The 12,172-nt window shown below is 34.1% G+C and overlaps 1 protein-coding gene across 3 annotated transcripts in view; it reads right to left on the bottom strand.

Moving 5' to 3' along the window:
* The window catches only part of LOC138692879 (transient receptor potential cation channel protein painless-like), a 45,191-nt gene extending 35,862 nt beyond the window's left edge, over positions 1-9,329 (bottom strand). Inside the window, exon 1 of one of the 3 annotated variants that reach the window (XM_069816186.1) lies at positions 9,307-9,329. The gene's annotated coding sequence lies outside the window, so the exon portion shown is untranslated. Of the gene's footprint in view, positions 1-3,899; positions 4,081-9,306 lie in introns of those variants that run through there. The other 2 variants (XM_069816184.1, XM_069816185.1) reach the window with 2 other exon arrangements.
* Between the last annotated feature and the right edge of the window lie 2,843 nt (positions 9,330-12,172).

A 12,172-nucleotide genomic window follows, 5' to 3' on the forward strand; every position in this document is an offset into this window, starting at 1 on the left:
GGCATGGTCGAGCATAAAAACATTTTGATGTTTATATTACGCATGACCTCAAATCTAGCCTACACTCACTTCTTCGGCTCTACTCTTACATAATAAAATTAACACTTCATTCATATTATTATTATTGTTATTATTATTATTATTATTATTATTATTATTATTATTACTTATATCTCTTAAAAAATCGACTCTTTGGCGCTTTTTATTCATACTGCTGAGGATTATGAACAAAGCCGAGAAATTTACAACTAGCGGGACTCTCTTTTCATATAGTCAGCATTTTGGAAAAGACACTACTTAAAGACACAAGACAGCAAAGACTTCTCCAATTCAAATACAGGACAAATTCTCTAACTCCTGCTTAAATTCCTGCCACAAATAAAGTCTTATTATTACAATGTTTTCTTTTTTCTCTTGTAAGAAACGCACCGCTGACTTTCAGGATCTTTTATTTTATTTTCAGCAAACAAAATATAATTTGACTAGCCGTACCCGTGCGCTCCGCTGCACCTGTTAAAAATAAATATAAAGTAATTACATAATTAAAATAGGACGTTTGATCCAGGCAACAACTTTTACAACAGCGCAAGATAATCTGCTTCGCTCATTACCAAATTTTCTTTTGCATTGCATTTATTGCATATATATTTTAAGTATTTTAACACGATTCAATTGAGCATAGTTAAAAATTGAATGATAAAATAATGGATTGCTAAGCTAACGTACTATTACTGCATACTAAATCAATACACTCTCGTTGTTCGTTAATTCTCTGAGATTAAAATGAGTGTACATAAATATTATTTTAAGAAATACAGAAAACGAATGTACAAATTTTCTGTGCATAAGAAGGTATTTTAATCTTACCTGTCCTCGATTTACTCAGACGTTACTGTAATAACATTATAGCATTATGTCCATCTAGAGAAACCACACTTTCCAATGGTGAAATAATAATCAATTACACAAATCGGTTAATTTAGCTTCTGATATCACTTCATACAAACACAGAAACATTCTCTGTAGGCTATGTTTAATAGCTTTCGATTGTTGATGGCCAAGGCCCCTGTTTCGATTGTTGTTGTCCAAGGCCCCTTATAGACAAAGTCATTTGTTCTTAATTCATTGCACCGTCTTAGATGGCGTTATTTTAATTTTAAAACTCATTTATCTCATTAAATATCAGTCCTATCAAAATTTTGTAAAGAATAAAACTTATTGGAAATCATTTTTAAAGAAACTTTTGCTATGTAACATTTTTCATAAAAATCAATAATAAGCGAGATATTTCGATTTATTTAATTCAGGCCCCCTTATAACCCCCCTTTTAAATAAAGTATTTTGAATGCCACATAGCCTAAAATCTAAGTTACAACGAACTTAATTTATATTCCAATTTTCATATAAATCGGTTCAGCCATTATCGCGTGAAAAGGTAACAAACATACAGACAGACATACAAACAAAAATTTCAAAAATGCGATTTTCGGTTTCAGGGTTGTTAATTATATATGTTAGGACCAATTATTTTTGGAAAATCGAAAATTACCAGAAAAATTTCGGCTACAGATTTATTATTAGTATAGATTACTGATATGTAAGTAATTACTCTATTACTTTTTGCTAATGTTGTTTTCTTTTGTTTTATTTATTTATTGTAACTTTCTTTTGTTTTATTTATTGTAACTTCTCCGGAATGGGGATTTAACCCTAAATCTTCCACCCACTCATCATCTCAATTTCGAGATATCGGCCACCTTCTTGCCTCGGCTTGGCTTTTCGAGAACTGGTTTCACTTAGGCTTGCTTTGCCCCAGTGTGTGTCTTATATGCATGATTGTCATAGTCCGACATGTGGGCCAGGTGACATTTGTGAATCCGATGCTAACAGGTGGATCATCCTGCCTCAGCCCTGCGAGATAAATCCTATCAGCAGACGAGTAGCTTGATAAGCCCAAGGTCCCAATCCAAGTCCTTCCATATCAGCATCAGGAATTCGTACTACCCCTAAGATTTTCCCCAATCTATTTTAACTATTTCAGATAGATGAAATGAAGGAAGGTGGATAGTATTGATGGAATTATACAGAGAAACGGGAGTACCCCGAAAAAACCTTTGCAACGTCTAATTCACCCACCACAAATTCCATCACGACTGGCAGGGAATCGAACCCGGCCGCCAGAATGAAATACTAGCGAGTTGATGCTTCAGCTAAAAACGCGGCTTTCTGTCACTTTCACTCTTACAAAAGAAATTATGGAACTAATCTGAATGTGACTGTGGAGGTTAGGACGGGATTAAAAAAAAAACGCTCCTCTTTCAGAATCTAGATCAGGCATGGCAATGATGCCCATAGGCGCAAGCGCGCGCTTTATAGCTCAGGAGAGCCCGAGTGCTTTACAGCGGAAAGGAAAGATACAGACGAAAGAGGTAGTATATGCCGCTTGGTCGAGCTAATATTCAGGGATGGCCAGCACTGATTCAATAGATAAAGGGAAGAGAACTTATTAAAACTGTATCCATGTTAAATTTTAGATTTGCCTGAGAAGTATAAGTACATTATAAGAATGTAAGTTTTAATTTTGATGCTCATTTTTCACAAGTTTGATTTATTTATTCAAAATAAATATTTTCTCAACTTTTCGTATAGAAAAGTAAAATTTTCAGGTATAAGCCTATTTATTTAGTAGCCTTACAGCAGGGGCGTATACTGGTTAAAGGTTTTGGGCTACCGCTGACCCTATTATTACACAAAATATATCTAACAATTACTTTAATTTTAATTACTATGGTAAAACTAATAATACAAAATTATTACATTATGTTATATTATAAACTTTTTCTTTTGTAATTTCCTTGGGCTACCGCCGGTAGCCCCGGTAGCCCGCAAAATACGCCCCTGCCTTACAGAATGTTTTCGTAAATCTAATATACCGTATATACGTATTACTGAATTTAGTGCATTGAAAATTTTGAAAATATTCTCATGGAAATTATTTGTAAGGAAATGAATTAACAAAGCAACTACTGTTACATCATAAGCAAAAGATACGTGTACATGTGTTGTAAAAATGTCAGCTCTATAGCTTCAGCAGATTTCGAGAAAATAATTTAATATTCTGATGATAGGAAGTTGCTCACAAATATCGCCTTAAAATCGTAATGCGATAAGAGTTTTGTTATGTAATTAGTTACACTTAAAACAGATACAGTACCTAGGTAACTTTGCTTTGTACTGTAATATTGTTTTGATTAGTTTATTGATTACTTTTGTAAGGTTAAAGATACCATCAATATAAATTCCAACTTATCATGTCATACTCAAGCTCTTTCTTTGGAATATCACTTTCTTTATGAATGATGTGTTTCATTCACTTAATACAGTATAATTATACTACTATGGAATTTAAGTGAATATCCTTCTTAACTCTCTATTATGTTATTAACATTTACAACACATGTGCAATATTAAGAAATCAGTGTTGGTACTTTTGTTTATAGACAATATAGATAATATCAAACAGAAATAAGCCATATAAAAATAACGACATAAAATTTCACGTTCCGTTTGAAGTTTGTGCACCACTGTTTTCTTAATCCAACAGTTCCTCTTTCCATACTTAGCGCTTGCTGCCCGCGCACGACGTCAAGGTCAGAAAAATGCGCTTGCTTTGACATCACCGATCTAGACCTAGACAATGGTCACTCGTTCTGTAATATTAGTACGTTTATTGTGCCATTTTCAACAATATTATGTCGAGAAAAATAATTTTCCGAATTCAAATTCGAAACCAAATAAATCTGGTAGCTTACCATTAATGACAAACACTGCCATGTTACCAGACTTACTAATTACTGTGGAAACATAGACACTTCAATGTGTACTTGTTTACTACGTACCTTAGTTATACGCCAATAACCTGTTGCGTGTACACAATTCACCACATTTCGCCTCGACTTGCTCCACTCGACTGTGATGCACATTGCACACTCCACACATTCAATTCAACACAACGCTGGAAAGGGATCGAGCCAGCCAGTCAAGGACGACGTGTCCACCGCACTCCGCAGCAGCCATGGTGCTGAACTGGTGTTACGCTTCATAAATACTCTGTAAACCCAATCATTCCTGCGACGTTACTCACCGACTATTAAACACAACCTGCTAAAATTTATGTTAAATTACTGTTTCAAACCCAGTCATTGTTCTCACCTTTTTTCCCCCCTGTTTTTTTTTTTTTTTTCTGAGAAGAGCTGTCATTAATGAAAAGTGAGCGGATAAACAAAGGGGAAGAGGGTGTACAGACCATGATTCATTCACAAATAGACCGGAAGTTTGTTGAAAATAATTCAGCGCTCGCATGCTCTCTTTGGAGCTTCGTTTTAAACTAGTAAAGCTTCCTTTGAAAAAAAACTGTAAATGAGAATTGCAAATACGTGTAGGCTGCAAATCATCAGACCTCACTATGCAGTATTATGTTAACACTGACCACTTACAAACAATTATTACATGCTTAGGAGCTTGCGTCATTTACATTATTATCCCGCAGTGTGTCTAACCTGATCACTCAGGTGTTGGTGTTCCTGTGGTTATTTGCTTCATGGAACACTCGCTATAGAAATTTTGTGAAGCTGATCCCGTGAGAAAATGACACGGTGCAGTAGTTTCTCCAGTTTTCCGTATCAACGATAATTTTATTATAATTAGGGGGCGGATGTTGATGAAAAGTCATCTTCTTATTTTTCACATTAGGACGATGTCTATTAATATAGAAATCCTTTCTATGTTAATATAAACGTAAAAACGTAATTTCTTATACTGAATTTTTTTTGCATTTTTGGCGTTTTTTAATTAATAGGTCATTTTTATATTTTTTTCGGCACTTTTTGGTCATTTTTAGTACTTTGAAGAACTTTGAGTCATTTGGAATGTATTTGACTTTCTTATTTACCGATAGGTCTTTTAAATCATTTTATAACCAAATACGTCAGTAGTAATTACCTACTGAATAAGTGAATAACAGTGAAGTTTGAGTTTTATAGTTTGGAACAGATTCTAAAGTCCATCCCTCATTCCACTGAAGGCTTCACTTCACACAACGGAAGTAATACAAAATGCTTAACAGCAGCTTAGTTTAAGTGAGGGCTTTGACCGTCCTGGACAGGACGTAGTGTCCTCAACATGGTTCGGAAGGGATGTCTATTGTAGTAGACAGTATTTTTAACACAAAGATCGCAAGAATGCACGCTGCGCCCAAAATTTGTTGTCACTCACACTCCCTCATCTGGAAGATCTGCTAACAAAAGTGAAGCGCGGAAGGAGGAGGAGACGGAGAATAAAGGCACTGATATGGACTACCCCTGATTGAAACACATTGTAAATCCTCATTAAAATCTATAGTTTTCCCTTAAAACCTTCATTTTGTTGCATGTTATTTTCCTTTATCTTAGCCAAATTCCAGGATGTTGCTTCCTCTTTCCGAGATATGCAGGGCAGTCATTTAAACAAAGTGACTAATTTTTAAGAAGATGTGGTGCGAGTACGGTGAATAATATTTAAATGTAATTTTCTTTTAATTGTATGTCATTTTTCAATTAGTTTAAGGGCATTTTAATGATAATTTTAAGTATATTTTTAGGTCATCAACATCCGCCCCCTAATTATAATTAATGAAGCTGTCTAAACCTAATGTGAAGGGAAACCAATCACGATGTTGCCTGAGAAACTCGAATAGTCTACAGCAGTGATGTCAAAGCAAGCGCATTTTTCTGACCTTGACGTCGTGCGCGAGCATCAAGCGCTAAGTATAGAAGGAGGAAGGATTATGTATATGAATAAGCAACCTGTTGGACTAAGAAAACAGTGGTGTACAAACTTCAAACGAAACTTGAAATTTTATGTCGTTATTTTTATATGGCTTCTTTCTGTTTGATATTTTCTGTAAAACAAAAGTAGCTTACTAACACCAATTTCTTAATATTGCAGTTGTGTTTTAAACGTTAATAACACAACAAAGAGTTAAGAAGGAATATTCACATAAATTCCATCGTAGTACAACTATACTTTACTAAGTGAATGAAACACATCATTCATAAAGAAAGTGATATTAAAAAAAAAGGGATTGAGCATGATATGATAAGTTGGAATTGATATTGATGGTATCTTTAACCTTATAAAAGTAATCAATAAACTAATTAAAACAATATTATACTACAAAGAAAAGTTACCTAGGTACTGTATATGTTTTAAGTGTGCCGGTAACTAATATTACATAACAAAACTCTTATCGCATTATGCTTCTAAGCTGATATTGGTGCTCAACTTCCTGTCATCAGACTAGTAAATTATTTTCTCCAAATCTGCTGAAGCTATAGAGCTGACGTTTTTACAACACATGGGCACGTAACTTTTATTTATGATGTAACAGTAGTTGCTTTGTTAATTCATTTTCTTACAAACATTTTCCATGCAAAAATTTTTTAAAATTTTTAACACACTATCTTCAGTTTGATAATAAATATAAGTCAGTATTGACATATTGAATCAATGATCACTGTAAGAATTTTGACCATAGCTTTTCTCAATATACTATCTTAAGTAATACGTATTTACGATATATTAGATTTACGAAAACATTGTTTCAATATCTGTAAGGCTACAAAATAAACACGCAGGTATCTGAAAATTTCACTTTTATGTAAAAAAGTTGAGAAAATATTCCTTTTGAATAAAAAAAGCGAGCTTGTGAAAAATGAGCATTAAAATTAAAACTTATATTCTTATAATGCACTTATATTTTTCAGACAAATCTAAAAATTAACATGACTACAGTTTTGACAAGTTCTCTTCCCTTTATCCATTGAATCAGTGCTGGCCATCCCTGTATATAGCTCGACCAAGCAGCATATACTACCACAGTCTAGTATATACAGTCACGAAGCTCAATACGTAGTAAATATGCATCAATAGATAGTTTCTAACCACTAGGATCGCTACTATCGCCTCATTACAGACAATGCGAAATAGTACCTGCACAGTCTATTGTTTCTAGCACCCTCATAAACTCAAGCTTCGTGACTATATATACTAGAATAGACTGTGATACTACCTCTTTCGTCTGTCTCTTTCTTTTCCGTTGTAAAGTGCTCAGGCTCTCCTGAGCTCTAAAACGCGAGCTTGCACCTATGGGCATCAGTTGACGTGACTGCACTACAGTATATCTATAACATTTCGCCGCCTTGCTTAAAGTGTGGACCGATACAAACCGGTAGGTCTATATCACAAAAAGGTATGCTCACTTAAGGCAACCTATGCCTATGTGTCATTGTACTACCTACATAATTTAATTTTGAAATGGACGGTGAACGGCCGGTACGTTTTGCTTAGCGCTTTCTGATTGAAGGATAGAGTTCTTTTACGTAACGTAAATTTTGTAGACAAGAAAATGTGTATAAAGAAACTTAAAAAAAAAAAAAAAAAAAAAAAAAAAAATCAAAATTGGAACATACATTATTCATCTAAATAATATATACAAAAGAGAGTCTATATTAAAAATTCCATCACTAACCATTACATTGTGGGTTTAAATCAATTTAAATTTCTCACACTTTTCACAACTTTAATATGAGAAAAACGTGCGATTATCTTCTCCAATGTTGTTTTTCTCTCTGGCTACCAATGCGGAAGCTCCAAGAGTCTAATGAATACGTCAGGAAAAGAAATAATACTATTTTTATTTAATGAACTCTTATATTAAAATATATATTAGACTTCTGGGTAAACCAAACATGACATGGAATTTAACGTTTTCAACGTTTCGAAACTACAGAATGATATCCCCCCTCTTTGTAATATAACTTAAATAAGTTATTTACGTATTTTAATGTAGGCCTCTATACAAGGTGAAATTGAAATAACCTTGCAGATTTTCAGGACGAATAGCTGATGCTGTATGTAACGAAGAAGTGTAATACCATATTGGTGGGAAGTTCATAGATTTCTCAGAAAAATATTTTATCACAAATGTTTAATAACCTCTTACTCAGTAACTATTATGAGTAGGATCGTAATTTTTGTCCATATCGAAAGAAAATGTAATAAAGAATCATTTATTCCTTTGGCGTATTTCCATAGCGTGGAAGATTTTCGTGTAAATTTCATATTTTAAAAACCACTAATTTTAACCCACTGAACGATGCGAACACATATCGAAACTACAGAAATGTATTTCGATCTTAAGAGAAACTCTCATTGCTTTCTTTTTAAATTAACCCAGTCACATTACTTATTCATCGCATTATGTGTGTATGTATAAGACGTGTTCAAAACAAAAAGTGACGACATTCAGTATTAAAGGAGACACTTAGTTGAAGCTGTAGTACCGGAAATAAATATTATTTTATTTTTACTAACATTTTTAACATTAACCTCGCTATACCTTTAGGTTAAACGCCGAGAACCCGGAAAAACTGTTTGTTATCCTGTCAACAGTTGTTGACGTTATTGTGTGACGCTTTCGGCATAGCAGTTGCATAAGTCAAACAAAAAATAGGCCAAACTCCTAAACCGTAAGAGATGGATCAAAATGGATCGAATTTTTTAAAAAGTTGTATTTATTAACATATTTCCCTCGAAATTGTCCCGATCTATCTTTTGCGATTTAGCCGTAGCAAGTGGTTGAAAGTCTGTAAAATTAGTAAAAGTATTAGGCCTACATGTTTTTGGATTATTGTTTAAAAATGCATAATTTTATTTTGGGAATAAAATAAACAGAATTTTGGGTAGATAAATATTCATTCTTCCATTTACATTCAAGATGATATGATATATGGTATGATATATGGTATATTTCTCAATATACTCGGTCCTGCTGGCCCTTCACATTTCTGTATTCGGGCCAGCATTTCCTTACTTACACTATTTACAATTTTAACAAAGCCGTGATGTGACCCTTGAAGCCTGTCCATGTTCCTTTCACTTTCACTTAATATTAATTTCTTGTCCTATTCCTACATTCAACTTCATTCCCCTTTTCTCATAACTAACTAAATACTGCCGTCTTGTAAATAACATAATACATTTAACCTTACGTATTTAATATAGAACCCTAACCCTCGTTGACTATTTCCCTAAAAATTCACCCTATTATTAAATACACTGACTAAGCACTTCTTATACTACACATTCGCGCTCGCTGCCTAGCACATTTGTTACACTTTATTTATAACCGTATTAGAACAAAACTATTATTCAATAACCCTGAAAAAATGTCGCAGTTCAATTTGAATTATCCATTACATAACTTACACCAGCTATTATTTGAACCCACTAATACACCTTTTTCTGAGATTATAAACAGTTTTTTCTTCTCTATTGTCCCCTCGTTTCGCACTCCTAGTGCGATTTGCACTCTCAATATTTCCCCCTCTATTCCCCGCACTTATTTCATTTCCTCGATCACTACTCTCTTCTTCCGATGGTTCAGCATTCTTCTCTCCCCCCTTCTGCCTTCTAACTCCAAGGTCTCCAACTCTGTTGCTGTTTGATGCTTTGCTAGTTTTGCCGACTTGGCCTTGGGGTGACGTCATTCCTGCTCGTCTACTTGATGATGCAGCCGCTGCCTTTGAGTTTATCGCCTGAATGGAATCTGATGATAATGCTGATTTTCTCAGACATCCTTCTATCGCAATCTCCTGTGTCGCTGCCCTCTTGCCTTCCGCAACTTTACCTTTTCTATTCATTCCGCTATTATTTACAATTTCTCTTACTTTCTCCTTTATCTCTAATCTTTTTCTTTCATCAATGTTCTCTTCATTTGACGGTACATTCAAGATGATTCAGGAGAAATAATACATATTTCAGGGGATGTGAAATACAGCTATTTGAATGTTACGCATAACAAGTCTTACAAAAAGATATGAAACAACGACAAATTACTACATACAAAGGAATAGTATGTGTCGCTCTTTTGAGATCAAAACGAGTTTCCAATGTTGTGGCCACAAGAATAGGTATGTTCTTTCAGCCCCTGTATATTTAGCCGTCAGGTGACATACCATTTAAATCGAACGATGGATCGGCTGCGATGGTCACATGCATTGTCCACCAAGGTCCCCAGACCTTACTCCATCGATTTTTGTCTGTGGGGACGGATGAAAGGCGAAATGTATCAAATAAAAGTAAACACAAGGGTCAAATTGGTCGCTTGCATTAGGATTGGTGTTACTCCCATAAAAGAACAAGGAGACCTCAGGAGAGTAACATTTATTTTTGTCAATAGAGTGGAAAAGTGCATTGAAACTGGTGGTGGAATGTTTGAACCATCACTTTGAATTGTTGAAATTGATTTAGCCCATCTAAATAAGCAATATGTAATCAAGTAATCATTAAATTTGTCTTTTCTCCTTGCCACTTGTATGCCTGACGGTTGTTCTGTGTAACATTTAAGCAGCTGTATCTTCACACCCACTGAAAATTGGATTGTTTTTATGAACTCTTTTTTCTCAAAATAGTCATACCAGGGTTTAAGCTAGAAAATAAATCATTGTCGCAAAAATGAACAAATTAAAAATTATATTTGTGCAAATTGCGAAATGCTTGTGCAATATTATAAATAATTGTACAGAAAGATAAAATTAATAAAATATGCAGAAACAAACAGTTATAGTATGTAATTTGTTTCTGCAAGTTTTATTACTTTCAATCCATGTTATCACACTCTAGATATACTTATATAAGTAAATCATTATACGTAGGTATGTTTAGGATCAATTACGGCTGAATTTACATCACATTAAAATACGTTATTTTATGGGCACTCTAAACATTGAAATTCTTTATTAATAGGCCCTTCAAGATTTATTGTTAGCAGAGTGATAATTTTTTTCACTGAAAGGTGATTTCTAATTCCAGTTTTTACAAGATTCATGCAACTAAATCCTCGCTCACAATTTACAGTATGCGATGAAATTATGTTTATAAATTAATTAAAAGAAATTGTTCACTTAGCTTACATGAATTGCACTGGCTCTTTGAAATAAATTCCCGAATATCTATTGCTCAATACCTTTTTGAACATGCCCATGCCATTAGCATTTCATTTAAATTCAGATTAGTTCAAACACATCTCTGATTTCATTTTCTCCATTACCATATTCGTTTCTTAAGTCCAATGTGGTTGTCGCATTTTTGCACATTTGCATTTAAGGTTCGTAGCCTTTTTAGAAATTGAGTAGCAAAATGCGACAAATGCGATGTAGCTTAAACCCTGGTTCATACTACTACCCCCCCCCCAAAACATTTAAAATTCATTTTGAATCTTGCGTACACTACTTTTAACACTTGAATATAATTAATTGATTAACTAGTGGACTTACTCGTGTTAATTATGTAAGATTTGTCCGGCTTACAGCTGTTTCAGTGCTTCACGCACCATCCTCAGAGCCTATTCTGTAATTAACACGAGTAAGTCCACTAGTTAATCAATTAATTATTTAAAATTCCTCTGAATTACTCTGTATAACATATTACTCCAGTATAAATACGCCATAGGTATTGAGTCATTAGCATTCAAAGACAGATGAGTTCAGTATTTCTCGAAAATCTGTCCATTTGATGCTAGTAACCTTCGAACAATGCTGTTCAACGTTAAAAATAGATTTTGCTATTTTCACGGAAATATACAGTGCGTTTCCATATGGAATATTATTTATCGACAGACTACCGAAAAAGGCTGCTACGAGTATAAATGAAGCCACTTCAGTCATCATAATCACAGAAGCTAAGCGCCGTGCCCATGCGGCAACTTCTCAATCACCTTTGTGAGGTAAGTAGCCTATATTAATTAGTGTTAGAGAGATAAACAAGAGGCTTGCTAACTACTCATAGAAGAGCTACAGTGAACAAAGTGCAATGCACACCAGTCTCGTCACTACCTTCACTTACAAGGAGAGGATATAAAATTTTTGGATCATCGATTGTGATGATACTGTTTCACTTGGAAGGTAAGCCTAATGATGTAACACTTTGTCATTAACCACCACAAACTAGATCTAAATAGGTCTGTGTTGGCCTCTTATAATAATCTCTTCATTGGTATTCCGAGATGTCCCAACCAGTAGGATAATTTATCGTTTGTAGAGGAATTCTTTTATTATTCATTCGATAATCATGT

Source organism: Periplaneta americana, chromosome 17 (assembly GCF_040183065.1).
Source record: "Periplaneta americana isolate PAMFEO1 chromosome 17, P.americana_PAMFEO1_priV1, whole genome shotgun sequence".
NCBI classification, from domain to species: Eukaryota; Metazoa; Arthropoda; class Insecta; order Blattodea; family Blattidae; genus Periplaneta; species Periplaneta americana.